The sequence below is a fragment of the Coenobita brevimanus genome, chromosome 16 (genome assembly GCF_032717465.1).
Source record: "Coenobita brevimanus isolate Jiangsu-jjx chromosome 16, ASM3271746v2, whole genome shotgun sequence".
NCBI lineage: Eukaryota > Metazoa > Arthropoda > Malacostraca > Decapoda > Coenobitidae > Coenobita > Coenobita brevimanus.
In genome coordinates this window covers 296,428-323,927 of record NC_136969.1, presented here as the reverse complement: position 1 = coordinate 323,927, position 27,500 = coordinate 296,428, and the positions used below count along the sequence as shown (strand labels likewise).

The 27,500-nt window shown below is 42.2% G+C and overlaps 1 long non-coding RNA gene across 1 annotated transcript in view; it reads left to right on the top strand.

Annotated features, from left to right (window-relative positions):
* LOC145390897 (uncharacterized) overlaps positions 1 to 9,758 on the top strand; it is a 12,062-nt gene extending 2,304 nt beyond the window's left edge. Inside the window, exons 2-5 of the long non-coding RNA XR_013895748.1 lie at positions 2,236 to 2,495; positions 4,657 to 4,848; positions 6,730 to 6,841; positions 9,697 to 9,758. This is a non-coding gene — a long non-coding RNA (uncharacterized LOC145390897). The remainder of the gene's footprint in view (positions 1 to 2,235; positions 2,496 to 4,656; positions 4,849 to 6,729; positions 6,842 to 9,696) is intronic.
* The last annotated feature ends 17,742 nt before the right edge of the window (positions 9,759 to 27,500 follow it).

The window sequence follows — 27,500 nt, the reverse complement described above, 5'->3', positions numbered from 1 at the left end:
GTATGTGCTGGCCGCTGAGCCTTGACTGGTCATGCTGGTAGATGTTGACACAGGTCGCCTTTGTCAGGTCAAGGTGATGGTTGGGTAAGTCACACCATCATGCCACTTACATATTCCCTCTTTCCATGTTTCTGAATCCTGCATTACCTGTTGTACTTTTCTTTTTCCATAATTCTGGATCCTATCTTGCCCCCATTTGCTATTTTCCATATTTCTGGACCCTACCTAACCCCCATTTACTATTTTCCATATTTCTGGACCCTACCTAACCCCCATTTGCTATTTTCCATATTTCTGGACCCTACCTAACCCCCATTTGCTATTTTCCATATTTCTGGACCCTACCTAACCCCCATTTACTATTTTCCATATTTCTGGACCCTATCCTACCCCCATTTGCTATTTTCCATATTTCTGGACCCTACCTAACCCCCATTTGCTGAGTACTGTCTGTACTTTCTTCTTGGCCAAAGTGCCTGGAACTGACAACATTGGCAGAGAATGTTAGTGCTGGTGGTGTTTTGGTGATGAAGTGGTGGTCTGGACAGGTTTACATTCTACAGGTAAAAAAAAAAAAAATGAAGAGGAAACTGTGCAATTTATTTTTATGCCAAAACTTTTTCTCCTCTCAGTTTACCTCAGAGTCTGAAGATTTTCATTGTAACAGTTGGGTTTTTAAGCAGTCATGTATGATTTTTTTTGAGAAACACACACTAGCAGTGACCTTTGTTGTTGTGCTGTCAGGAAAGTTGACACACAAACAGCCTACTGTATATAACATTCAAACTCCACTACCATCCCATCCAGATTTCAAGAAGTGTGTGAGTATCCTGGAGTGAAGTACGAGGTGGTGGCGCCAACGCTGGAGCAGACACTCCTGACCACCACTATTGGCCTATCACCTTGACCCGAGGCCACGCCAGCAGGGACGTCCTGGCATGGCTGCTGGGATCTGGGGCAGGTGTAGTGGTTAAACTTTGAGATGGCCGCCACCCCCATACCAGAACCACCACCCCCATACCAGAACCACCACCCCTCACCCTGCTGCTGCTGCTGCTAATCTACCACACCTTTATTTACAACTGATCCCACTGCTGGTTGGACCATTAAGGTATGTTGGTTGGTAAACTGTGACAGACACATTTGGTCTTCTCACTGAGGTTGTCCCTTGCATATTCAGTCTGTACAGTTCCTCATCTATTCCCTATCCTTGTGTGAAAATCTTGTATGTACTTTTATGCAAACTTTATTAATAATCTTGATGTTCATTCATGTTAATAATATTGATGTTCATTCATGTTAATAATATTGGTGTTCATTCATGTTAATAATATTGATGTTCATTCATGTTAATAATATTGGTGTTCATTCATGTTAATAATATTGATGTTCATTCATGTTAATAATATTGGTGTTCATTCATGTTAATAATATTGGTGTTCATTCATGTTAATAATATTGGTGTTCATTCATGTTAATAATATTGATGTTCATTCATGTTAATAATATTGGTGTTCATTCATGTTAATAATATTGATGTTCATTCATGTTAATAATATTGGTGTTCATTCATGTTAATAATATTGGTGTTCATTCATGTTAATAATATTGGTGTTCATTCATGTTAATAATATTGATGTTCATTCATGTTAATAATATTGGTGTTCATTCATGTTAATAATATTGGTGTTCATTCATGTTAATAATATTGATGTTCATTCATGTTAATAATCTTGGTGTTCATTCATGTTAATAATCTTGGTGTTCATTCATGTTAATAATCTTGGTGTTCATTCATGTTAATAATATTGGTGTTCATTCATGTTAATAATATTGGTGTTCATTCATGTTAATAATATTGGTGTTCATTCATGTTAATAATATTGGTGTTCATTCATGTTAATAATATTGATGTTCATTCATGTTAATAATATTGGTGTTCATTCATGTTAATAATATTGGTGTTCATTCATATTAATAATATTGGTGTTCATTCATGTTAATATTCCTGGTGTTCATTCCTGTTAATAATCTTGGTGTTCATTCATTTTTTTTTCCTAACATGAAAATCTTGTATGTACTTTTATGCATTGCTTTAACACTTTCATTGACACTTCAGTTTACTTATTTAACTTAATGGCTGAATAAGAGTTGGGATGAATTGATGTAGTTATTTATTTCTTTGTCATACACTAAATCTTTCCCAACACTTACAGAGCTGTGTACTGAGGTCAGTGGCTGCTCTGCTCAGCTGGTGCATGCGCTAGTTGGAGGATCATCACCCTCATCATCAACAGCATCAACCAATACATCATTCTGGTCATCAACCAAACCATCTTCAGCATCATCCAGGTCACTGGGGTCATCTGAAGGCTGCAGCAATGAGAGGAGAGAAGAGGACAATGAAAATGGGTTCACTGCAGCACTTATGACAATACCAGCACCTGTCTGTTGGAATGCCCCAGGCCGTACCCAACCCCCTGGCAGCACTACAGGTGATATTTATTATATTTTGTTAGTGTAATTATTATATACCGTACAAGTACCTGTCTGTTGGAATGCCCCAGGCTGTACCCAACCCCCTGGCAGCACTACCAGTGATATTTATTATATTTTGTCAGTGTAATTATTATATTTTGACAGTGTAATTATTATATACCGTACAAGTACCTGTCTGTTGGAATGCCCCAGGCCGTACCCAACCCCCTGGCAGCGCTACCAGTGATATTTATTATATTTTGTCAGTGTAATTATTATGTACAAGTACCTGTCTGTTGGAATGCCCCAGGCCATACCCAACCCCCTGGCAGCACTACAGGTGATGTTTATTATATTTTGTTAGTGTAATTATTATATTTTGTCAGTGTAATTATTATATTTTGTCAGTGTAATTATTATGTACAAGTACCTGTCTGTTGGAATGCCCCAGGCCGTAGCTGGCAGCACTACAGGTGATGTTTATTATATTTTGTCAGTGTAATTATTATGAACAAGTACCTGTCTGTTGGAATGCCCCAGGCCATACCCAACCCCCTGGCAGCACTACAGGTGATATTGATTATATTTTATCAGTGTAATGCACAAATCCTGCACCAGCACCACACAGCACATGTAGTGTAATGCACAAATCCTGCACCAGCACCACACAGCACATGTAGTAGTGTCCTAAAGCACATCTGAAATGTGAACCCAGTGAACTGTGGGCTGAAGCTGCCCTCCTCCTGCAGTTCACCATCCACTTTTCTGGGGATAGGAAGGGAGCTGAGCATCCCTCTTCATATACTTTACAAAGCTTATATTGTTTGTAACATGGCTTGTGTACTACATCTGTCTTCATTTAGTTAACAGACACTTCATAATGAAGTCATTTGGATGAATATCAAAGTAACAAAACTAAACCATTTTTTAGTAAACTTATGGAGGCTTGTTGATGCTGTTATTTGGGTAGGCACTATTTTAATTACTTGCCAGTGTATCACCTCAGACATTACAACAGCTGGGACAAGATTAAGATATCAAGCATTCTGGATTTTGGTAACATGTTAATAATTTTCTGTGTACTGGTGGGTTAATTAAGGGCATATAATTATTTGTCATGTGGGGAGGATGAACAACAAGAGACTGGCTGGGACAGTGTGTGTGCATGAGGTGGAGGGGGAGACCGGGGGTAAGATGGGAGGATGAACTGGAAAGATAAATGAGAGAGGAGGATATGAGTTGGAGGGAGGGCAGCCAAAGGACAGGGCAGTGTGGAAGCAGTTTGTTTCTGGTCACTCCATACAGGATTAAGGCTTGTGGCAATAGTAACATAAATTATTCCTATGTATTGCCAGCAGCAGTAATCCTTTAAGGGTTACTTCACTTGTGTTTATGACGTGTATGCAATCAGTAGCCAGCGTCAGGAGTTTGAGGATGTGGTTTCAATTCCAATAGCCTGTCTTGGGATCTTCATGCATCCATTCCAATAGATATGCACTATTATTTGCTAATTTTGTGTGTTTTAGATATAACTAACCTTTAGTCTTGTTTACAATTGCCTTATATATATAGCATTATAGATGTTAAGTTGGTGGTGGTTATACACCCAGTCCCCATTTTTGCCCATAGCTTATGTACTTATTATATGAGCAGATTTCCATAAACATAACTACTGGTAACATCAGGAGCACTTTTGTATTAGGGTTTTGTATAAGTAACTGCATTGTCATTTTGAGTAGTGTATGTGTGGATGGCAGAGAAAAAGTTGAGTGGTACCTTTAATACTTTATAAGTGTAGGTGGTACAGTAGGAGTTAAAAAGTGCTACAAGGAAGATGATTAACCAGGTTGTACTTATAAGGTGGAACCATTACTTCAGATTGTTAGGTGATGTATTAATGACTGTGGCATATGTCACTGGGTATGCTGTGTGATTGTTATACTCTCTCTCTGGTGGGCAGGAAGGGGGATCCTACCTCATCCCTGTTCTTAGGTAGGAATTGGGGGAGAAATATTGGGATGCTGTGTATGAACAGGCAGTTCTAGTGGTGTGTCTGACCTCTCCAGTTTGTTATATTTACCCAAGCAGAATAAAATTGTCTGTATATAACAGGATTATACAGAACTGAAGCTGCGTATAATTGCAGAGAAGGGACTAAAGTGACTTGTTATCCCACAGGGCATTCGGCAAGTATCAGATCTGAGCCAGCGAGCAGGATTGTTAGTGTGGCAGCTGAAACTGATCAGCCACACTGCCCATCATTCACTGTGGAGGGGCAGCAGCAACACACAAGACCTCCAGTGTCGCCCACAAAAGCACTGTCTCTTGGTAAACGCCTCCAGTCACTCACCAATACCTGGATGATGCAAGGTTAGTCATATCTGCTTGTGGTTGCTGTCACCGTATGTAGTTACCTTTGCTTGTCTGTATGTGTCCAGCTTTGTATTTTATCATGAGGTAACGAACCTTCACTGATATCTGGATGATGCAGTCTGTCAGGTGGACTTACTGACAAATCTGGCATGGCATTTTTGGCATAGTTTTTATTATTATCTTTTCATAATTGGTATATCATCATCATCATCCAGGCCTCCTTTCCCAGTCTAGGGCAGGGTGAGGAGTAGCAGTGTTCAGACAGCCTAAGTTTGCCCACTTCAGTGGGCCACACTTCCATTCACTCATCATTCAAGCCCACAGAATGCTGGCTCCATTAAATAGGCCAAGAAACTTTCACCACATTCTGTAACTTCACATATACCTATCTGATTGGTTTATATATATTTCATTTTATTATTTTTTACCTCCAGCCAAGACATCAAGAGACATAACTGAAGGACTTAAATATAGCTTTCAGACACCTCATCACTAGAGGTTCATTTAATGTTGAAGGAAATAATCTATCAATAGTGGGCATATATTTAAAGAAACTACTGAAGTTTAACCTTTTGTGTTTTGGACCCATTAAACTTTTCAGTATGATGATGTATTTTATATTTTTGAAATTCACTCTTCTAACAGTTTTATCAAATCTTGACAAACAGCCTGCAGCCAAGATGCTAGTACAGTACTCTTAAAAAATATAGTAAATTTAAATTGTCTGTGGATAATGTTTTTTGTTTTGGACCTAAACATTTCAGTATGATGATAATGGTGTATTTTTTATTTATTTATTTGTAACATTTCTTCTGAAAATTTTATCAGACTGAGACTAACCTCTTATAGCCAAGATGCTGTTAGTACTTTCTTCAAGGTAAAATACAATTAATGTAAATTGTCTGTGAATAATGAAAATGAATATTTTAAAGACGTCATATTGAAAGGGTCAGGTATATTTTACTGGTAGGCTACCCACATAATGAACATTTTTTGCCAACCAATCATAGGATTGAAACTTCATTACTGGTAACTTTTCAGTAAACACAGTTTGCATTTCTCTTCCTCCCTCGGTGCCAGCCTCTTCCTCCTCCTCCTCCTCTCATTCTTCCTCCCTCTGTGTTAGTATTTTCCATCTCCCCTTTTCTCTCAGTGCCAGGCTGCCAGCTCCTTCCCCCCCCCCCCAACCACCCTCTATCTGTCACAGAGCCTTCTCCCTCCCCCCCCTGCTCTCTCTTTGTTATTTGCAGCCTTCTCCTTTCCCAGTACCCTTCCCATACTTCTCCCTCCCCCCCTTTCTCATTTGTAGCCTCCTACTCCTTCTTGTTTCTCAGTGCCTACTACCCCTTTCTCTCTTTCTTTGTGCCAGCTCCTTATTCCTCCTCCTTTCCATCTCAGTGTCAGCCCCTTTCTCCTTCTCTCCTCTCCACCTCAATTCCAGCATTTTCTCCCCCATTCTGTGTGTGCCAGCTTTGTACTGCTCCTCCTTTCCTTCCGTAACATTGTCAGTCCCTTCCTCCTCCATTCTCCTCTCTCAATGCCAGCTACTCCCCCCTTTTTCACATAGTGCCAGCCTCTTCCTCCACCTCCTCTTCATTCTTGTCATCTTCTCTCTCAGTTACAGCCCCTTCCTCCTCCCTTCATCCCTTCACTGCCAACACCCTCTTATTGAAGAAAGAGCAACTGATCACTTGCCTCATAATCCAGCCTGGACTAAGTAGTGCAGACCCAGGCACCTGTGCCACTGATGAGGCACTGACTTGTATAATGGATGGAAGAGTAATTTCTAACAATTTGATTATTCTTTTTTAACCAATTTTGTTCCAAAAGTTATCTAACCAATCAAGAGTTATTCACTTGATCCCATTCACACCATAGGTGCGAGGACAAGCCATCAGCTACCTTAAGGGTGAGATGGACTGCCAGTTGTCACCTAAGTGTGCTTTCATAGTCACCCTTCTTGATCTTCCTACACCCATTGATACCCAAGGTAATTAATGTATTAAGTTTACAGTTTTTATTTTAAGTAAAATACATTTAATGTCCACTTGATTAAAAAGGATCTTATTTCTTCTTTATCGTTTGTCTTTTGTGAAGGTTGTAAAATTCATAGTAATGGATGCTGTTTTTACCATAATAAAAATAATACTTGTAATATAAGAGTGGAAGGTGGGGGAGCAATCATCCACTCTCCCTTTTGTTTATCTCTTCCCCCACTCATTGTAGTCCCCCCACCCACCCTTACTCATAATAATCCATCCATCATCCAATCCCATGTTGCCCCATGAGGAGCGTAGGGGCCCGGGGCTAGGCAGTTGGTCCTGACATTTAAGATGAGAGTGACCAGCCTCACTCAACCCTGCGTGGCATTACATGAGCAATAAACCCCAACCACTCCTTGGATATAAACCTTCACCGGCTCAATCCGATTGGAGCGCCTTAATTACCCACTAAACCACCAGGCCCCATAATTTGGTTATATGGTTACCACCCAGCATAGTAAATGGTTTCCTGGTGTACAGGAAACCATTTGCTTTGTCACTTAGTGTAGAGTCACCCACAGGCAGAAGGAAAAGGAAAGAATGAAGGAAAGAAAGACACAGAAGAGGGAGTGTAAAGTCATCCGTAGGCAGAAGGACAAGGAAAAAATGAAGGAAAGAAGGATGGAAGAGTGGAAAGGGCAGACACCTGAGAGCAGCATTACATCGAGTGAGTGAATGTTGAGCGCCCCCACCTACCACATACCCCCACTCATAATAATAATAATTATAATAAGAGTGAAAGGTGGGGGTGCAGTCATCCTCTCTCCCTTCCCCCTTTTTCTCTGTCCCCACCCCTTCCCCCTCCTCTCACTTGATAGTGACCCCCCGTCCTCTCTTCCTCCATTCAGTGTGGTGCCTTCGTCCTCCTGTCTGCTCTGCTTGATGTAGTCCCCATCTCCCCCTCTGCTTGATATTGTCCCCATCCTCATTCCCCCCCCCCCTCCAATATCTGCTTGATGTTGCCCCCATGCCCTCCTGACTCCTTGATGCAGTGCCCCTCTCTCTCTCTCTCTCTCTCTCTCTCATGTAGTGCCCCTGAGTGACAAGTGAAATGGTGTGCTATACACCATGTCAATTGCTATGGTGGCTGGTGGTTTAGTGGGTTAAGGTGGTCCAGCTGGATGGACACTGTAAGGGTTACATCTGAGGGGTGGGCAAGTGAGGCTGGTAACCGTTGCCTCGTTGGCACTGAGTACCTCCAGCTGCCTGTGTAATAGGCCACAAAATACCATTAGTTGGTGTTGTAGCAGCATAACTCCTAGTTCTGTATTATCAGTTTACGAAGCTGCCTAGCATCTTTTCCTTAGCTAATTATTTTTGGATAGGGCTGGTTAGTATCAATTTGTATGTCATTTATGCTGAGTATGGAGGTATTGTAATGATTTAAATGACACAAGAGGATAGTAAGGCTTAATAAGCAGAATTGTTAACTGATGAGAATATAGGCCTTAGTCACAACCCCCTCCCCAGTCCTACTGCTCACCCAATACAGTAATTGTTTTTGTTAATGTTGAGATTATTATTATTATTATTTTCTTATTACCCAAAGACCACTAAAAGATCAGGTTAGGTAAGATTCAGAACCAGAAAACATATAAGTAGGAATTTGTTATTTTGTTGTATTGAGATGGTATAGAGGGATGCCTTCATGCAGTGGCACTGATATAACCATGTAGCCAGTATAGAGGGATGCCTTCATGCAGTGGCACTGATATAACCATGTAGCCAGTATAGAGGGATGCCTTCATGCAGTGGCACTGATATAACCATGTAGCCAGTATAGAGGGATGCCTTCATGCAGTGGCACTGATATAACCATGTAGCCAGTATAGAGGGATGCCTTCATGCAGTGGCACTGATATAACCATGTAGCCAGTATAGAGGGATGCCTTCATGCAGTGGCACTGATAACCATGTAGCCAGTATAGAGGGATGCCTTCATGCAGTGGCACTGATATAACCATGTAGCCAGTATAGAGGGATGCCTTCATGCTGTGTCACTGATATAACCATGTACCCAGTATAGAGGGATGCCTTCATGCAGTGGCACTGATATAACCATGTAGCCAGTATAGAGGGATGCCTTCATGCAGTGGCACTGATATAACCATGTAGCCAGTATAGAGGGATGCCTTCATGCAGTGGCACTGATATAACCATGTAGCCAGTATAGAGGGATGCCTTCATGCAGTGGCACTGATATAACCATGTAGCCAGTATAGAGGGATGCCTTCATGCAGTGGCACTGATATAACCATGTAGCCAGTATAGAGGATGCCTTCATGCAGTGGCACTGATATAACCATGTAGCCAGTATAGAGGGATGCCTTCATGCAGTGGCACTGATATAACCATGTAGCCAGTATAGAGGGATGCCTTCATGCAGTGGCACTGATATAACCATGTAGCCAGTATAGAGGGATGCCTTCATGCAGTGGCACTGATATAACCATGTACCCAGTATAGAGGGATGCCTTCATGCAGTGGCACTGATATAACCATGTACCCAGTCTTGTTATCCCCTGAAAGGAGGAGGATTGACTGCAAGATAAGAGCTTGTAGTTCACTGGTTCACCTTCAGAGGAGCCTGGGACTACAGCAGCAGGAAAAACATCATATTGATAAAGATGATCAGTTATTTATGATCATCAGCACAATAAGAAATATTACCATGATATTGATCTTTTTCCTGCTGTACTATAACACCAAGGCCCATATTGTCATCAGTAAACTTCCTAATATCTCTACCTATGCAGTTATTTTGCTTATTACTCTAGTAACACAGTGTCTCTCTCCCCACCAGGCTGCAGCAATCCACTCTCCCTGTTGTCCAAGCTCCTCAACTCACTGCTTCCAACATCCGTCATATCACTTGCTGAAGTTTTATTTATTGACCATAGGTAGAAGATGGTCATGCAAATACTGTAGGTGTGTTTTGTACATATAAATGGTTGTATATTAATTGAACTGGACTAAAGTGATTATGTACAGGACATTTTTACATTGCAGGCTGTGTGTGTGTGGGAGGTTCCATCATTGCTTTCTCTCTCTCTCTCTCTTTTTAATCCCAGGTTAGAGCTGTAATACATATATAAAGACAGACTTGTGCTTAATGCTCAGCATGTTTCTTAGACACAGACATGAGTAAAGCTGGATCAGTGGATCTTTTTCTAAATGCTCCATTATATCAATTTCTATTACCCTTTGCATCAGGAGGACAATTGTCTAAAGCTGTTACCAGTAGTTAATTCATACTAAGTCACTGATGTGTGCTGGCAAAAAAATTAATGTGGCTTTTAACCACTTCACACTGAATTTTTACCGAAGCCATTCAGTATGGGGCATAAAAGTTTTGCTTTCAGAGACAACACTGCAAAAGCCAGTCAGTTTGCCATTAGTTTCTTGTGATGGCCTGAATAAGTTAATGTAAAATAGATCCACAAAGGCTTCACAGAATGTCAGACTAATAGTTTGTCTCAATGCACAACCAATATTGCTATACTGTTTTTACTCTAACTTGGCCTAAAATTAATCTCTTCCATTATGTACAGTAGTTGTAATGAGATTACCTAGAATATTGTGCTAGTCATGAGGAAGTGCTATGAAAATGATGTGTTCCTGGCATTGGAAGTTAAGGTGAGGAGAGTATAGCCATGTACTGTATATGTATAGTAAATGAATGTTTTGTATAAATAAACTCCTGTATGTACATTGTTAAAATCTTGTTTCAGTTGCCTGTCTATACCCTGTTTACCTTAACTTGGCCCAAATTTCTTTGTCTTTTATTCTTGTGCTAAGTACTGTTTGGAGTACAGCCCTGTGTGATGTTGGTATTGTCAGTCAGTTATACCATTGGTCTGCATCACTGTATAATGTAAGTATTAGTGTACAATGTAACACTAAAGTTGCCACTGCTCAAGCTGGCAGCAAAACAGTATTAACATCATATGGAAGGACATCAAAACTTATATATTTAAACTTATAAAAAAATATATATATATATAACCATTTTTGAGGACCAGTGATCATATTGCAGTGGCATCTTTAGTATTACATATTATACATACAGTATACTGTATAACTGCCCCACACTGTTTAGTTAGACCTTTACAGTATATTAAAAGTTTACCCCCTACACCTTATGCAGGGGAGTGAGGCAGGGTACATAGAAGGGGAGATGGGATGTGTGTGTGTGTGTGTGTGTGTGTGTCTGTTTGAGAGAGAGAGTTAAGGGGGACATGTATGATAAAGGGATATGAGAGAGAGATAAGGGGGAAATGTATGATACAGGGATGTGACAGAGAGAGAGAGTGTTAAGGAGGACATGTATGATAAAGGGATATGAGAGAGAGATAAGGGGGAAATGTATGATACAGGGATGTGACAGAGAGAGAGAGTGTTAAGGAGGACATGTATGATAAAGGGATATGAGAGAGAGATAAGGGGGAAATGTATGATACAGGGATGTGACAGAGAGTGTTAAGGAGGACATGTATGATAAAGGGATATGAGAGAGAGATAAGGGGGAAATGTATGATACAGGGATGTGACAGAGAGAGAGGGGGGGGGATACAGATATAAGGGGAGATGAGATGAGATTGTGTGTGAGAAAAAGTTAATGGGGAGATACATGATGGAGAGAAAAAAAAAAAAGATACAAGGGGAAATGAGATGGGATGTGTGTGTGTATGTGTGAGAAAGAGTTAAGGGGGAGACGTATGAAAAGGGATAAAATGATATATGATAGAGAGAGAGTACATAAAATAAGGGGATGTGTGAAAGAGAGAATTAAGGGCGTCAGGTATGATAAGGGGAGATGGAGTGTCAGAGAGAGAGAGAGAATAATATTAAGGGGGAGACAGGTGCGATAGGGGAGATGGGATTTCAGAGAGAGAGAGAGAAAGAGAGCATTACAGGGGGAGGGGATTCCTCAATTTATGTACCAGAAAAAATACAAAATGCTTTCCGTGCACTCATCCGCGCCATATAAAGTTATAATACTGAATGGTTTAGTAGTAGTAGAAGTAGTAGTAGTAGTTCATGTGAAATGTGAACCCAGTGGACTGCAGGTTGGAATTATTGTGTACTGCTGATTATTATTTTCCCAGCCATCACCAGTAATTTATCACAGATTTCCTGCCCATATCCCATACCCGTCATGCTATCATTATCCTGCCCCCTCCCCCCCTCCTTGCCATGTCGTCTCTCACTTTTTCATTATCGAGATTGGCCAGAGAAACAAGTTACACAATTTCAGCCTGCAGTCCACTGGGTTCACATTTCAGCTGAACTTGTGCCTAGAACTACTACTACTACCACCACTACAACCATCCAGTCTGATATTTTGATATGGCGTGGCGGAGTCCACAGAAGCATCTTTACCTTTTTTTCTGGGTTATGAATTGTGAAAAGAACCCCCCCCCCTGACTCTCTCTCTCCATTAACATTTTCCTTCATTATTTACATGCTTTTTCACAGCCCTGAGCCTCATATACAATGTACCTTGAATGTAACGTGTTGAACACTGGAGTACAAAATAAAGTGGTGGCAATACTACCTACCCTGTTTCCTGTATCCTCTGTAGTAGTGTACAAGACAATACTTACCAGGCCCAGGGATGAACAGGGGGGAATGACGCCTTGGTGTTCACCACTGGTACAATTAGTTCACATATTTTCTACCAGATGGCACCACTGGTACAATTAGTTCACATATTTTCTACCAGATGGCAGCACCAGTCTTGTCAGGAACAGCAAAACATAAGCCCCCTTCCCTGTGCAACCAAAGATATTTCAAAGAATGACCAATAGATGGCAGCACCAGACATTGTTAGTGCTGCCATCTATTGGTCATTCTTTGAACTGCAGTATTTTTTGGTTGCACAGGGAAGGGGTCTTATGTTTTGCTGTTCCTGACAAGACTGGTGCTGCCACCTGGCGGCAACAACTGCAAGCTTGTACCACTGCTCAACACCCGGGCCTTATGATGCCCTGTTGATAAATCCCGCAGCTCACCAAATTTATTTTTCGCTCTCCCATATTTTGGAATTAAAACACACAGACGACGACTTTATTTGCACAGGCGAAAATATTATTGAATAAAGACTACATAAAAAAGGAAAAACATAAAACAGCGTGGAAGAGGAGACGAGGAAGAGGGATTAGGAAGAAGATTAGGAGGCGAGGATTAGGGGGGGGGGAAGAGGATTAGGAGGGGGCAAGAATTAGGAGGGGGAAGAGGCTTGGGAATGGGAAGAGGATTAGGAGGGGGACGAGGATGAGGGGGAAGAGAGGGGACGAGGAGGAGGGGGGATGAGGGGGAGGAAAAGGGGACAGAGGAGATGAGGTGGAAGAGGAGAAGGGATGAGGAGGAGGAAGAGGAGAGGGGATGGGGAGGAGGAAGAGGAGAGGGGATGGGGAGGAGGAAGAGGAGAGGGGATGGGGAGGAGGAAGAGGAGAGGGGATGAGGAGGAAGGGACGAGAAGGAGGGGGATGAGTTTTAGGGGTGGAAGAGGAAGGGGGACGAGGGGCAGAAGGGGAGGATGAAGAGGTTGAGTGAGAAGGATGAGGAAAGTGGGAAGGAGGATGAGGGAAGTGGGGAGGAGGATGAAGGGATAGGGGAGAGGATGAGGATGAGGGGGGTGGGGGAAAGGAGGGGAAGGATGAGGAAGAGAAGGATGGAGGAGAGGATGAGGGGGGTGGGGGAGAGGATGAGGATGAGGGGTGGGGGAGAGGATGAGGATGAGGGGTGGGGGAAGAGGATGATGATGATGAGGGGGGTGGGGGGAAGAGGAGGAGGAGGATGAACGGGGTGGGGGAGAGGATAAGGAGGTGGAGGAAAGAGGATGAGAACGAGGGGGTAGGGGAGAGGATGAGGAAAGGGGGGTGGGGGACAGGATGAGGAAAAGGGGGGTGGGGGGAAGAGGAGGATGAGGATGAAGGGGTGGGGGAGAGGAGGAGGAGGAGGAGGAGGGGGTGGGGGACAGGAGGAGGAGGGGGGGTGGGGGAAGAGGAGGATGAGGGGGTGGGGGGAGGGGAAGAGGGAGTGGGGGAGGAGGAGGGGGGAGTATGATGACAAGGTGGAGGAGAAGAGGGGAGAAGGGGGAAAGAAGAGACGGAGGGGATGGTGGTGGTGGTGATTACACAGGATTACACAGGAAAGCAAACAGCAACAGACCTTATGGTCCTTTCGAGGCTGCTTGTTAGAGAAAACTATGACTACAAGATCTAACTCTACATGTTGAAGGATAAGGATAGGAAAGCAAGAAGGCTCCCCCCACCACCAAACCCTCCAGGAAAAAGTGAGAAAAACCACCATGCAGCATGGAAAAACTGACATGGAAATTTTATAGGAAACACTGGAAAGGAAAAGTCACATTCTATAATACTTTATCTATAAGCTACCCGATAGAGTAACCTGAAAGAGAAAGTAAACAAATAAAATAATAGTTACGGCATGACATTATAAACCAGTTACATTGAGTTAATGGGAAGTCTGTGGACATAACGTGGAAGCTACACACTGCACAGTGTGGATGTTTAGGGGTGGTGCAGCAGCCTTGCCTGGCGCTTTTAAGGTAGGCAGCAGTCAATCAGGCCCTAGCTCCGTTTGCTCCACTGAGACAAGGAACTCTCCCATGTGGGACAAGTACACAAGTTTCATCCTGAAGCAGTGACCCCTGGTACATTAAAAAATCCCGATGGTGGTCACTTGACTAACAGGGACCCTCAGTGATCCACAGCCCATCACAGGTCGAAAGTAAGAGTAGTGACCGTTAACTCAGGGTTATCTGTGCAGCTCCTAATCTGTGCTTATATTGCTTTCTTTGCGCTGGGGAGACTGAAAAGTATATAGGACGGGTGTCTTAGATAAAAGGGGACTGCACAGTGCACAGTGTGGATGTGCAATGCACAGAGTGGATGTTTAGGGGTGGTGTGGCAACCTTCCCTGGCGCATGTTAGGTAGGCAGCAGTCAATCAGGCAATAGCTCCGTTCACTCCACTGAGACAAGGAACTCTCCCATGTGGGACAGTACACAAGTTTCATCCTGAAGCAGTGACCCCTGGTACATTAAAAAAATCCCGATGGTGGTCACTTGACTAACAGGGACCCTCAGTGATCCACAGCCCATCACAGGTCGAAAGTAAGAGTAGTGACCGTTAACTCAGGGTTATCTGTGCAGATCCTAATCTGTGCTTATATTGCTTTGTTTGCACCGAATAAATTGAAAATGTATAATATCATGACGCAACACTATGTACGGGTACATTGTTTACGGGGTGTCTTGTAGACTAAGGGGGCATGAACTTACATGTACCGTAGCTATAAAAGCAAGTTATTCGGACAGAAAAAGAGTCAGCTGAGGATTTTCGTGCAAATACTTGTCTAATTTGTTTTTGAATGTCTCAATTGAGATACTGTTCACGGTATCTGAGGGTAATCTGTTCCAGATATTTACAACTCTGTTAAAGAAGAAGTATTTTGCTTCGTGGGATTGGAATCGTTTTCCCATGATTTTGCAGCCATTACTTCTGGTTTGACTCGACCGGTCTATATCAAAATATTTATTCATGTCTAAGTTGTCATATCCAAACATGATTTTGAAAACTTCAATAAGGTCCCCTCTTAACCTGCGCTTCGTTAGGCTAAATAGTTTAAGTTCTCCAAGGCGTTCCTCATATGGTTTGTTTCTAAGTCGTGGTACCATTTTTGTGATTCTTCGCTGAATTTTCTCTAATTTTTCAATGTCCTTTCTGTAGTACGGAGACCAGAATTGCACACAATACTCAAGATGGGGGCGCACTAGCGAGTTGTACAAGGCAAGTATGACTTTTTCCGATTTAAACTCGAAAGTTCTTCCAATAAAACCCACTAGCTTGTTTGCAATTTTTACCGCATCGGTACACTGCTTGCTTGGTTTTAGGTCATTTGATATTATCACACCAAGATCCTTTTCACTGTCTGTACTTGATAACTGAATATTGTTCATTTTGTAATTTGCATGGACATTGTTACTTCCAATATGAAGTACTTTACATTTTTCTGTGTTGAATTTCATTTGCCATTTTTCTGCCCAGCTTGCTAAAGTATTAAGGTCATTTTGTAACTGCTGCCACTGTAATTTTGAAGTGACTTTACTGGTTATTTTAGTATCATCTGCAAATTTGGATACTTTACAATTTAGACCCTCATCAATGTCATTTATATAGATAATAAAAAGTATCGGTCCAAGTATTGAGCCTTGGGGAACGCCGCTGATCACATTACGCCATTTGGATTCCTTTCCGTTTATCACAACTCGCTGTTTTCGGTCTGACAGCCAGTCTTGTAACCATTTTAGCGTCTTTCCTTTTATTCCATGTGCTTCTATTTTTCTCATGAGACGCTTGTGAGGGACAGTGTCAAATGCTTTCTGAAAGTCGAGGTAAATTATATCTACTGCTCTTGAGTCATCGTATGATTTGTAAACATCATGGAAGAAGTCCAGTAAGTTAGTTAAGCATGAACGACGATGTCTGAATCCATGTTGCGAGTCTTTAATTATATTATTTTCTTCTAGATAATTAACTATTTTATCTCTTATGATTTTTTCCATTAACTTGCACACTACTGATGTTAAGCTGATTGGTCTGTAATTTCCTGGGTGCGACTCATTTCCTTTTTGAAAATTGGTGTTACATTTGCTAGTTTCCATTCGCGTGGAACTTCCCCAGTACTTAATGATTTATTGAATAAGACAGAGAGTGGCAGCAGTAACTCATGTTTTGCTTCTTTGAGAATTCTCGGTGATATTTTATCGGGGCCAGGGGTTTTGTTTATGTCCGCACTATTTATGGCTGAAAGGATATCATTATTATGGATAGCATAGTTACTAAGGACTGTGCTATTTGCTTGGTTTGTGGGTAACAGTAGGTTTCTGGTGGTGTTTTCTACTGTAAAAACAGACGCAAAGTAATCGTTAAGAATGTTTGCCATTTCGACCTCATTTTCAGTGTGTCTGCCATTGTTTGTTTCTAGAGGACCTATTGATGTAGTCATAACCTTTTTCTTTCTAATGTAACTGTAAAATTCTTTAGGATTTGATTTGCACGTATTAGCAATGTGGATCTCCAGTGCTCTTTTGCTTTGTTTAATAAGTCTTTTCGATGTGCGGCGTAGATTATCGTATTGTAATTTATCATCATTATTTTGTGTAGCTTTATATTTATGGTATGCCTGTTTTTTGGCTATTAAGTTACTTTTATTTCACTGGACCACCACTTTGGTTTACTATTTCCAGCTGGACGTCTGTTACGTAGTGGCACACATGACTTTACCACTTCATTAAATTTTTCGGTGAATATTTCCCATGCTTGGTTTATGTCATCGGTTTCAGACATTTGATTCCAATCTGCAGTTGCAAGTAGCGCTCTGAGCCTGTTGAAATTAGCTCTACGATAATCTGGGACCTTTTCTTTGCTCTCCGTTTCTTTTACTTTTTCAGTAGTAATATTAAACTGTATAGTTCGATGATCACTGGAACTAAACTCAGGTCCTATTTCAACGTTGTTGACTATGTTATCATTTGTAGTCAAGATGATGTCTAGGATATTGTTTCCTCTCGTTGGATATTCTACGTGTTGGGAAAGGGCGCTTTCCTGAAGGTTCGTATAAAGCTCTTGTCCTGAGTGTGCCGTCAGTGGTTCACCCCACTTTGTTACCGGTAGATTAAAGTCTCCAAAAATTACGCTATCCTCTTGACAACAAATTTCCGCAATTTGATCATAAAGTTTTTCATCTGTCTCAGTTGACTGTGCTGGCGGACGATAGATAAGACATATATTTATTTTGTGTGAATTAATACTTAGCTGAACATAACTGGCATCTATGTTGGTAATACTGGGTTTGGATAGCACAAGGGGATGGAGACTAGTTTTCACATATAGTAAAACACCGCCACCAGCTCGATGTGGTCGCTCACAGCTGAAAATATTGTACCCTGTTAGTGAGTATTCCGCTAGAAAGTCACGGTCAGATGTGTTAATCCAGGACTCTGTGATGCCAATGATGTCATAATTTTCTAGGTAAATTAGAGATTCTAAATCCTCAAACTTGTTACGTAGACTACGTGCGTTAGCATAGCAGACTCTAATTCCGTTCCGAACAGTTGGTGATCTGACTTTGTGGGTATTTACGTTAAGGTTACTGTTCCTGGACGTGCCGCGTTTTTTGATCTGAAGAGGGCAACTTTATCGTGTAGAAGTCTACCTAGCCGTGCCGCTCCTACTGAGTTCAAATGGAGACCATCTTTCTGGAATAGAGTATGTTGCTCATAAAACTGGTCCCACAGATTGACAAAGTCGACTCCCTCTTGCGTGCAGAGAGATTTGAGCCGGTTATTTGTGCTGAAGGCCTTATCATAGAAACTATTTTCTGCCTTGATCCTTGGGAGTATACCAGATATTATCACATTAGTGGACTTAGTTTTGAATCGTTTGATCATTTCATGATACTTTGCTACCAATTCCTCTGATCTACTGTGCTTCAGATCATTTGTACCAACATGGATAACGTATAGAGTATGATCATTTGCATCTTTTGTGACCTCATCGCAGGCTTCTGTGATATCACTTAGTCCACCTCCTGGAAAACAGTACCTCTTTCTGCTGATGGGGGCACGTCCACAAAATTCCTCCAGCTGACTGCGTACAATAGAGTCCCCAATAAGCCTTGTTTCTTCTGTCTCATTTACCGCTTCGGCAAGGATCTGGTAGCGATTATACGTAGTTATGGGAAGATGCTTCCTCGAATCTTTTCCGGGTTTTGCGCCATTTCTTACCATAGTAAAGGGGACTTCGCTTGGCGAGGAACGTACTGAATCGCTGGGTGAGGAAGATACTGATACACTATTATTTGTGACTGCCTGATGGGCAGGGGCTTGTACGAGCTCAGTTTGTACGCTTCTTCCTTCTCGAGTGCTGTTGCTGACTCCTACATTTGCCACTACAAACTCTTTCAGTGTCTCAAACTCTGCCTTGAGTTCCCTGTAATTTCTCTGCGATTCAGCTAAACCATTTTCTAGATCTTTTCTCAAGATGCATAGTTTGCACACAGGCGTCGAAAAGTAATTTGAAAAATACTGAGCCGCAAAGCGACCAGTACACTCCTGGCAGGCCTTTAGGGTAGATGTCATCTTGCAGCAATATTTCCACAATCCCACACAAATAAAAAATAGTATACAACTGGTTAATAGATGTTGTTACAAATGGTCAATTTACTCTATATATGAGATATTGAATTTCTAGGGAGGTTCACTTACTTTTTATATATTATCTTCCTTTACCAGTATAAAAGAATAGAAAATCTACCTGCTATGGCACAATCCAACCTACATGGATTCTTTTACCAGTGTAAAAGGAACAGAAAATCTGCTTGCTATGGTACAACCTACCTTAACATGAACTGTGTAAAATGAAAAGGGAATCTACTTGCTAGGGTATGATCTAGCTTACCATGAATTGTGGAAATACACCATACACTGATTCACTGGAGAAAAAGGAAAAACAAAAACAAAAAAAAATAACAATGGAATGTTGGGGAAAAAATCAAAATAAAAACCTAGCTTCTCTCAGTGAACAACTGAAAATAAAAATAATATACAACTGGTTAAGGGATGTTGTTAAAAATGGACAATTTACTCTATAAATGAAAAATTGAATTTCTAGGGAGATTCACTTACTTTTTGTATACTATCTTCCTTTAACAGTATAAAAAGAATAGAAAATCCACCTGCTGTAGCACAAGCCAACCTACATGAATTCTTTTACCAGTGTAAAAAGAGTAGAAAATCTGCTTGCTATGGTACAACCTAACTTACCATGAACTGTGTAAAATGTAAAGAAAATCTACTTGCTATGGTATAATCTAGCTTACCATGTATTGTGGAAGTACACCATAAACTGATTCACTGGGAGAAAAAGGAAAAAAGAAAATAACAATGGAATGTTGGGGAGAAATCAAAATAAACACCTAGCTTCACTCAGTGGACAACGGTTTGTAGTGCAAAAACTATTTCACTGGTGTAACATCAATCACAAAGTTGTTACTCTATACAGAAGACAATGCTATTCACTTGCACTAAACTAGCAAGCAACTTAGTTAGTATTTGTTACGTTAGACTTTAAAGTAAGACGTACAAGGATGATAGTGAGAACAAAAACAAAGAGCTGGTAGGTAAATACACTTTTGGTTCACTACACCATTTACTGTACTAGTGAGAAAAGATAATCTTTTTGTTAGATATCGTTCTAACTGACCTTGATCTGCGGGAAAATAAACTATAATATGTCTGAGACCAGAAATAACGGCGGGAAAGGGCAGGAATACGAAGTGGAGGGTGGCGGTATATGTAAACAAAGGAACACGCGAACGCTTTACACCTTTAACCCGCTCTAAAACTTTTACATGAAATCTATTTAAATACTTTACACGGGGGAAATATGTCTACGACTCTTATACACTTATCTGATTCACTTTGACACCTATCTTCACTCAAGCTTGTGGTTGAAACACTTGGATATGCGGAGCTGCTTTAATGCGTGTATATCTCAAGATGATGATGAGGAGGAGGTTGGCACTGAGGGAGAGGAGGAGGAGGAGGTTGGCACTGAGGGAGAGGAGGAGGAGGGTGGCACTAAGGGAGAGGAGGAGGAGGGTGGCACTAAGGGAGAGAAGGAGGAGGGTGGCACTGAGGGAGAGGAGGAGGAGGGTGGCACTAAGGGAGAGGAGGAGGAGGGTGGCACTAAGGGAGAGGAGGAGGAGGGTGGCACTAAGGGAGAGGAGGAGGAGGGTGGCACTAAGGGAGAGGAGGAGGAGGGTGGCACTAAGGGAGAGGAGGAGGAGGTTGGTACTGAGGGGCGAGGTGAAGGAGGTTGGCACTGAGTGGGGGCACTGAGAGAGGGAGGTGGTTGAGGAGGAGGTTGGCACTGAGTGGGGGCACTGAGAGAGGGAGGTGGTTGAGGAGGAGGTTGGCACTGAGGGGGGGCACTGAGAGAGGGAGGTGGTTGAGGAGGAGGTTGGCACTAAGGGGGGGGGAAGGTGGAGGAGGAGGTCGGCAGTGTGGGGGGGAGGTGGAGGAGGAGGTTGGCACTGAGGGGGAGAGGTGAAGGAGGAGGTTGGCAGTGTGGGGGGGAGGTGGAGGAGGTTGGCACTGAGGGGGAGAGGTGAAGGAGGAGGTTGGCACTGAGGGGGGGAGGTGGAGGAGGTTGGCACTGAGGGGGGGAGGTGAAGGAGGAGGTTGGCAGTGTGGGGGGGAGGTGGAGGAGGTTGGCACTGAGGGGGGGAAGGTGGAGGAGGAGGTTGGCAGTGTGGGGGGGAGATGGAGGATGTTGTCACCGAGTGGGGGAGGTGAAGGAGGAGGAGGTTGGCACTGAGGGAGAGGAGGAGAAGCAGGTTGGTGAGGGGGGAGGAGAAGGAGGAGGAGGAGGAGGAGGTTGGCACTGAAAGAGAGGAGGAGGAGGATGGTACTGAGGGGGGAGGTGGAGGAGGAGGTTGGCACTGAGGGGGGAGGTGAAGGAGGAGGATGGTACTGAGGGGGGAGGTGAAGGAGGAGGATGGTACTGAGGGGGGAGGTGGAGGAGGAGGTTGGCACTGAGGGGGGAGGTGGAGGAGGAGGTTGGTACTGAGGGGGGAGGTGAAGGAGGAGGTTGGCACTGAGGGGGGAGGTGAAGGAGGAGGAGAAGGAGGTTGGCACTGAGAGGGGGGAGATGGGGGAGGTTGGCACTGAGGGGGGGAGGAGGAGTGCAAAGGAGTACAAAGGAGGAGGAGGTTGGCACTGAGGGGGGAGGTGGAGGAGGAGGAGGATGGCACTAAGGGAGGAGAGGAGGCAACTCACCTGGAGGTGTCTTGTGTTGCGGAGGGGCTCAGTCTGCTGGTGTGGTCGTGGGTGTGGCAGTGGCGGTGCTGAAATGAGACAATAGTAAATTATATACCTATTAATTACACACACACACACACACATTAACATTATACTGGATACTGTTTATATCCCATAATGTATTTTGTTACCTGACTCTTCCTACCAGCACACCATGTTATTACACACACACACACACACACACACACACACATGTACAGCGTAACATAATACTGCATACTGTTTATATCTCATAATGTTACCTCACTCTTCCTACCAGCACACCATGTTATTACACACACACACACACACACACACACACATGTACAGCGTAACATAATACTACATACTGTTTATATCTCATAATGTTACCTCACTCTTCCTACCAGCACACCATGTTATTACACACACACACACACATGTACAGCGTAACATAATACTACATACTGTTTATATCTCATAATGTTACCTCACTCTTCCTACCAGCACACCATGTTATTACACACACACACACACACACACACACACACACACACACACACACGTACAGCTTAACATAATACTACATACTGTTTATATATCATAATGTTACCTCACTCTTCCTACCAGCACACCATGTTATTACACACACACACACACACACACACACACACACACACACACACACACACACACATGTACAGCTTAACATTACACTGCATACTGTTTATATCTCATAACGTTATACCTCACTCTTCCTACCAGCACACCATGTTATTCCATTTCAGGAGTGGTGCATCAGTGAAGGGGTTCAGGCAGACTGTATCCCATCCTTCAGGGCCAAAAGTCTATCCTAAACTATATAAAGTCATATGGAAACAGCAACACCAAAATATCTGACGGCACCATTACGTGAGAGAGACAAATGAGAAGTGATGGAGCGAGGTGGTGTTGATGTGGAAGTGGGAAGCACATTAAAAGATGTACTGTGGGAAGCACATTAAAAGATGTACTGTGGGAAGCACATTAAAAGATGTACTGTGGGAAGCACATTAAAAGATGTACTGTGGGAAGCACATTAAAAGATGTACTGTACTATGAGATGGTCTGGCCAAGTGGAGAGGAGGGAGAAAGAACACTGAGTACAAGTGTGTGTCAGCGAGGTGACACGGGAGGCTGAGGGAATGGACGACCCAGGATGAGACGGAGGGATGGCATACAGACGCAGCCGAGGGAGGGATGTGTGAGTTGGAGAGAGGTTAGTCAGATGGCGGACGACAACGCGTTTGTAGCCAACCCTGACGGGACTCAAGCGTGTAGCGATAGATAGATAATTAGACATAAATAGATGTAGACATAGACAAACCTAGAAAGAGACATGCCAGGAGATACAGGCAAAATAATATATAGTGTGACGGGAGTGCAACCCAGGCTGCTGTAAGCTTATATCAATACAGATAAATATTACAAGCACTGCTATAACGTAGCATTTACTTTACTATCACTAAAGATAAATATTACAAGCACTGCTATAACCCATCATTCATTTTACTCCTGCTACTTTCAAACGATTTTACTTGTTACTGGGGCTGGACTTATCTAGGGTTTCGTAACACATTTTACGAAGCAATTTATTCCAGTATTACATGTCAGCCTTCTTTTGTATGTTATTTATCTCGTTTGACAGCAATGTCTGTATTAACATTACGAGAAGATAATGAGGCATATGAGCAGAGTACATCAGTACGGAGGAAGTGTTACAGAATAAATATATTACACCTAAACATTACAGTATATGCTATATGTCATTATAGTATGGATATAGTTGGCGTCAGTAACTTAAAAGATGCTACTGAGGTGTAATGTGCAGAATAAATAGCTAAGGAAAACGTGTTACCTATCTCCAGGGCCATTAGGAATACGAGGGTGAGTCTGCGTTGCCATGGATACCACTGGTCACAACAGCGACCTTCCTACCATCCTCACTCCGCGGTGACCAGCATAAAAATGACGCTATTTCCACTATTTTATCGCGTAGGACTGTTTCCTTGGTGCAGACGGGTGGCTGTACCGATATTACAATACCCACATAGCTTAGTTCTCGCCTGTATAGTCGAATAATTGTATTTAAAGCTAAAATGATGTACATACCAATGTTACCAACAGTAAAAGTACCCTTGGCCTCTGATGTCGGTTCCAGATTAAAGGAATATTATAAAGACTGCTAGTTTCTCTTACATATTTCGTCCTTGCTGTCTTAGCGGTCATAATTCAAAACCATTCTGTGAGATATTCGTGTCTCTCTGTTAACTGAATTACTGACATGCAACTTCCGGAGACACCCTGTGATCTGGCAACTGTGTGGGGTGATGCGAGGCTGCCATGGCTGTAGCACCGTAGTCGTAAATGATCTTAACCATTTCTTACGATAAATATTCCTTGACGGAAGTAAATCGGTATCAGAAATCGGTGTGTATGGAGGTATTTCCAGCTAAATATTCAGCCTGGTTTGGTGGTGAAGTGTTTGGGGGATATACCAGTGAAAACAAAAGGCTCCTGTACACAGGTAAAGGTGAGAAATGTTATGAATATTACGTCATATTTTGTTAGAACTTAATGTGTCACGTCAGCTAATGTGGTGCTAATGTGCACTTGATGTCTGCCTTAACTTCACTACATAACTATACCCAAACTGGCAAGTTTCTCAGTCACATCAGTTGATAATAATAATACAAAATAGATCAACGGCGCTAAGGTAAAATTAGTTTAATTCTGACGTCATTTTTAGGGTGTTGTTGGTGAGAGTGTCAAGTTGTAACACTAAGAAGAGAAACCCTTGCAAGTAACTAATTGGCTGATCTAAGTTTGTCTCTTGTATCATTATTAGGTCATTCTGGAGGCTGGTAGTCCGCCTGAAGATGGTACACACTGGCCTCTTGGCCTATACAAGCAATAGCACAAAATTATCTCTTAAATGAAAGAAATCGCCAAGATATCACTCTTGTAAGTTCTGTGTTGCGTTGGTCTCCCTGGCCCAACATGGATGCCAAAGACTGCAGATTCTAGCTTCATAATTTCAGCAGCAAGATCCACAACAGGGGTTGTTTTTTAACGCTGCTTGAGGTGTTTGTCGCTGATAATATATGGTAATTAACCGTACTGATGTGCTGTTGTGGCTGTGTGTGTGAAAATAAAGTCATAGGAGAGTGTAGTTCAAACACGCAGGTTATCTAATCTCGTTGAACTGAATCAATGAATCAGCTCGACCAAAGACATTTGTCAGTTCAACCAACACCTCGAGGTCTCACAACACCACGCAGTTCCCAGATCTAGCTGTGCTGGCCATTTACCAAATTTGATTTTATTATAATAGGAGTAGTTATACAATTAAGGGAAATGGCAAAAAAATAGTCGTTATTGAAAATATTAATTTTTCATGAACCCTAAGTTGACTAAAAACAAGAAGCCTCAGTAATTTTGCTATGAGTTAAGATTGACTCGGCAGGCTACTGGTCTTATTATACTTGAGAACACTGTGTAGCATATTATTTTGCCGTAAATAATCTTTATCCTCAACGACTGTAATAAGTGGTGTAAGTATTGTACTATCCATACACCCACCCTCCTGCCCCAAAGAAACAGTCGAAAAAGATAAAATAATGGAAATATCGTCATTTTTATGTTGGCCACCGACGAGACAGGATGACATGGAGATCGTTCGTGTTGGCGGGAAAACGAGTGGTTTCCATGGCAACGCAGACTCAACTCGTACATTAAAAATATTTGCTGTTTTGGGAACGTGTGCTTGATTTACACCATACGTAGCTTAGTGGTAAAGACAGTAACATAATTATTCAATGATTTACGCATTACATTGACATTATAAACCTTCAATATCCCTTGAACCACAAACCTGAGTTGCTTTCCTTTGCTTGTCAGACCGATGTGGGATGACAGTATTGCTGTTTAACTTGGCACCACTGTAACACCAATACTTTTGCCTTTAATATACTTATTTAGGTATAAACGCGATACATAAATGATGCCAGTGTTGTAATGACCCTGTACCCACTCGCCTGTACCAAACACACACACACGGAAGTTACGTTTGTGGAAATATCGTCAGTTTTATGTAGGCCACCGAGGAGAGAAGGGGGACGCTGCTCTCTCCCTCTCTCACAGGGGTTCCTAAATGGGTGGGGTGGGGGGGGGGGAATCTGGATAATCTATAGGGTCATTGAACAGATAAGGCCAAAATGGCCAAAGTGTCCCTTCTGATGTGCTGTTCGTTATGTACAATATGATATATTTTCTGACCAAATGCTTTCGATTTTAATCTAGGCTTATTAGAAATACTGACTAATTTTTCTGAAATATCAGGTAACACATTATACATAATCATGCTACACAGAAATACAACATGTACAATATTCCTGAACCTTTATAAGAATGTTTTTAACACCGCTAGATTCCTTGCCGTTACCCTTTACAAAGAACCGCTAAATGGAACTTTACAACTGAATTACTGAAAATAACTCCCACGGAAGTTCCCCCCCCCCCTCCGGAAGAATTGATGACAGGGACTGTCCTCCTGGCGGGAAAGCCTATGGTGTCCATGCCAACGCAGACTGACGGTGGTACTCCAACTGGCTTTATTTCGTAACACCTCTACCTTGGCAACTTATTCTGCACTCCACACCTCAGTAGCTTTATGCATGTTACTGATGTAAACTATATTTATATTAAAACCATATAATTAATAAGCAAGACAATGTTAAGGTCATATAGGTAGAATAAATCGCTAAAGGATGGGTGTTACGAATCCTACTATGCCATCTTAGCTAAGAACTCATGATTTTACACCTGGATGATGATGATGATGATGATGATGATGATGATGATGATGTGTGTGTGTGTGTGTGTGTGTGTGTGTGTGTGTGTCTTTAATACACTACTAACTCACCTGAAGAACCTTGTATGTTGCGGAGACGGCTAAGGCTGCTGGTGTGGGCGTGGGGATGGCAGTGAGTGTGCTGAAATGAGACAGAGGAAAGAAGCATGTATACCTATTAATTAAACATGGAGTTAATTATCACATGCGTGTATACTGGCACTTATTAATTCAATACCCTCACAGCGCGCACACACACACACACACACAACTTTAATTAGATGTACTGTATATGGTATTACTAAACAAGACAATGTTAAGGTGTTACAGCAAGAATAAATCGCTACAGGATGGGTGTTACGAAGCCTACGTGATTGATGGCCCAGGCTGTCTGTCTTTCACGGCTCATTTCACGGTTCGGTGGCAGAAAAAGACAATGCGTGGCTGTACATCGTTGCCACCGCACTTCTTCGTGACTAGCATCATATTTTAATGCTGACCTACTGTTATAACTCAGCACTCAAGGTGGACAGTGGCAATTTTAGGCCAAGTTTGAGTAGAAGGAGTATATAGTTTTATTATTATTATTATTCCTGCCACCTCCAGACGATTTTACTCAGCTTGATGTGACAAGAGCGAATTCTATAGGGAACACAGGAGACTCCGCAACACCTGCTCCTTAGCGATTTATTTCCCATATTGCACCTTAATATTTATCCTTCCCATCACTAACATGGAGTTTTCATCAATAACATAAACAGGGAGACTGAGGTGTAATTAGCAGAATAAATCGCTAAGGTAGAGCTGTTACGAAATAAAAGTTGGAATAAGGCAGTGAGTCTGC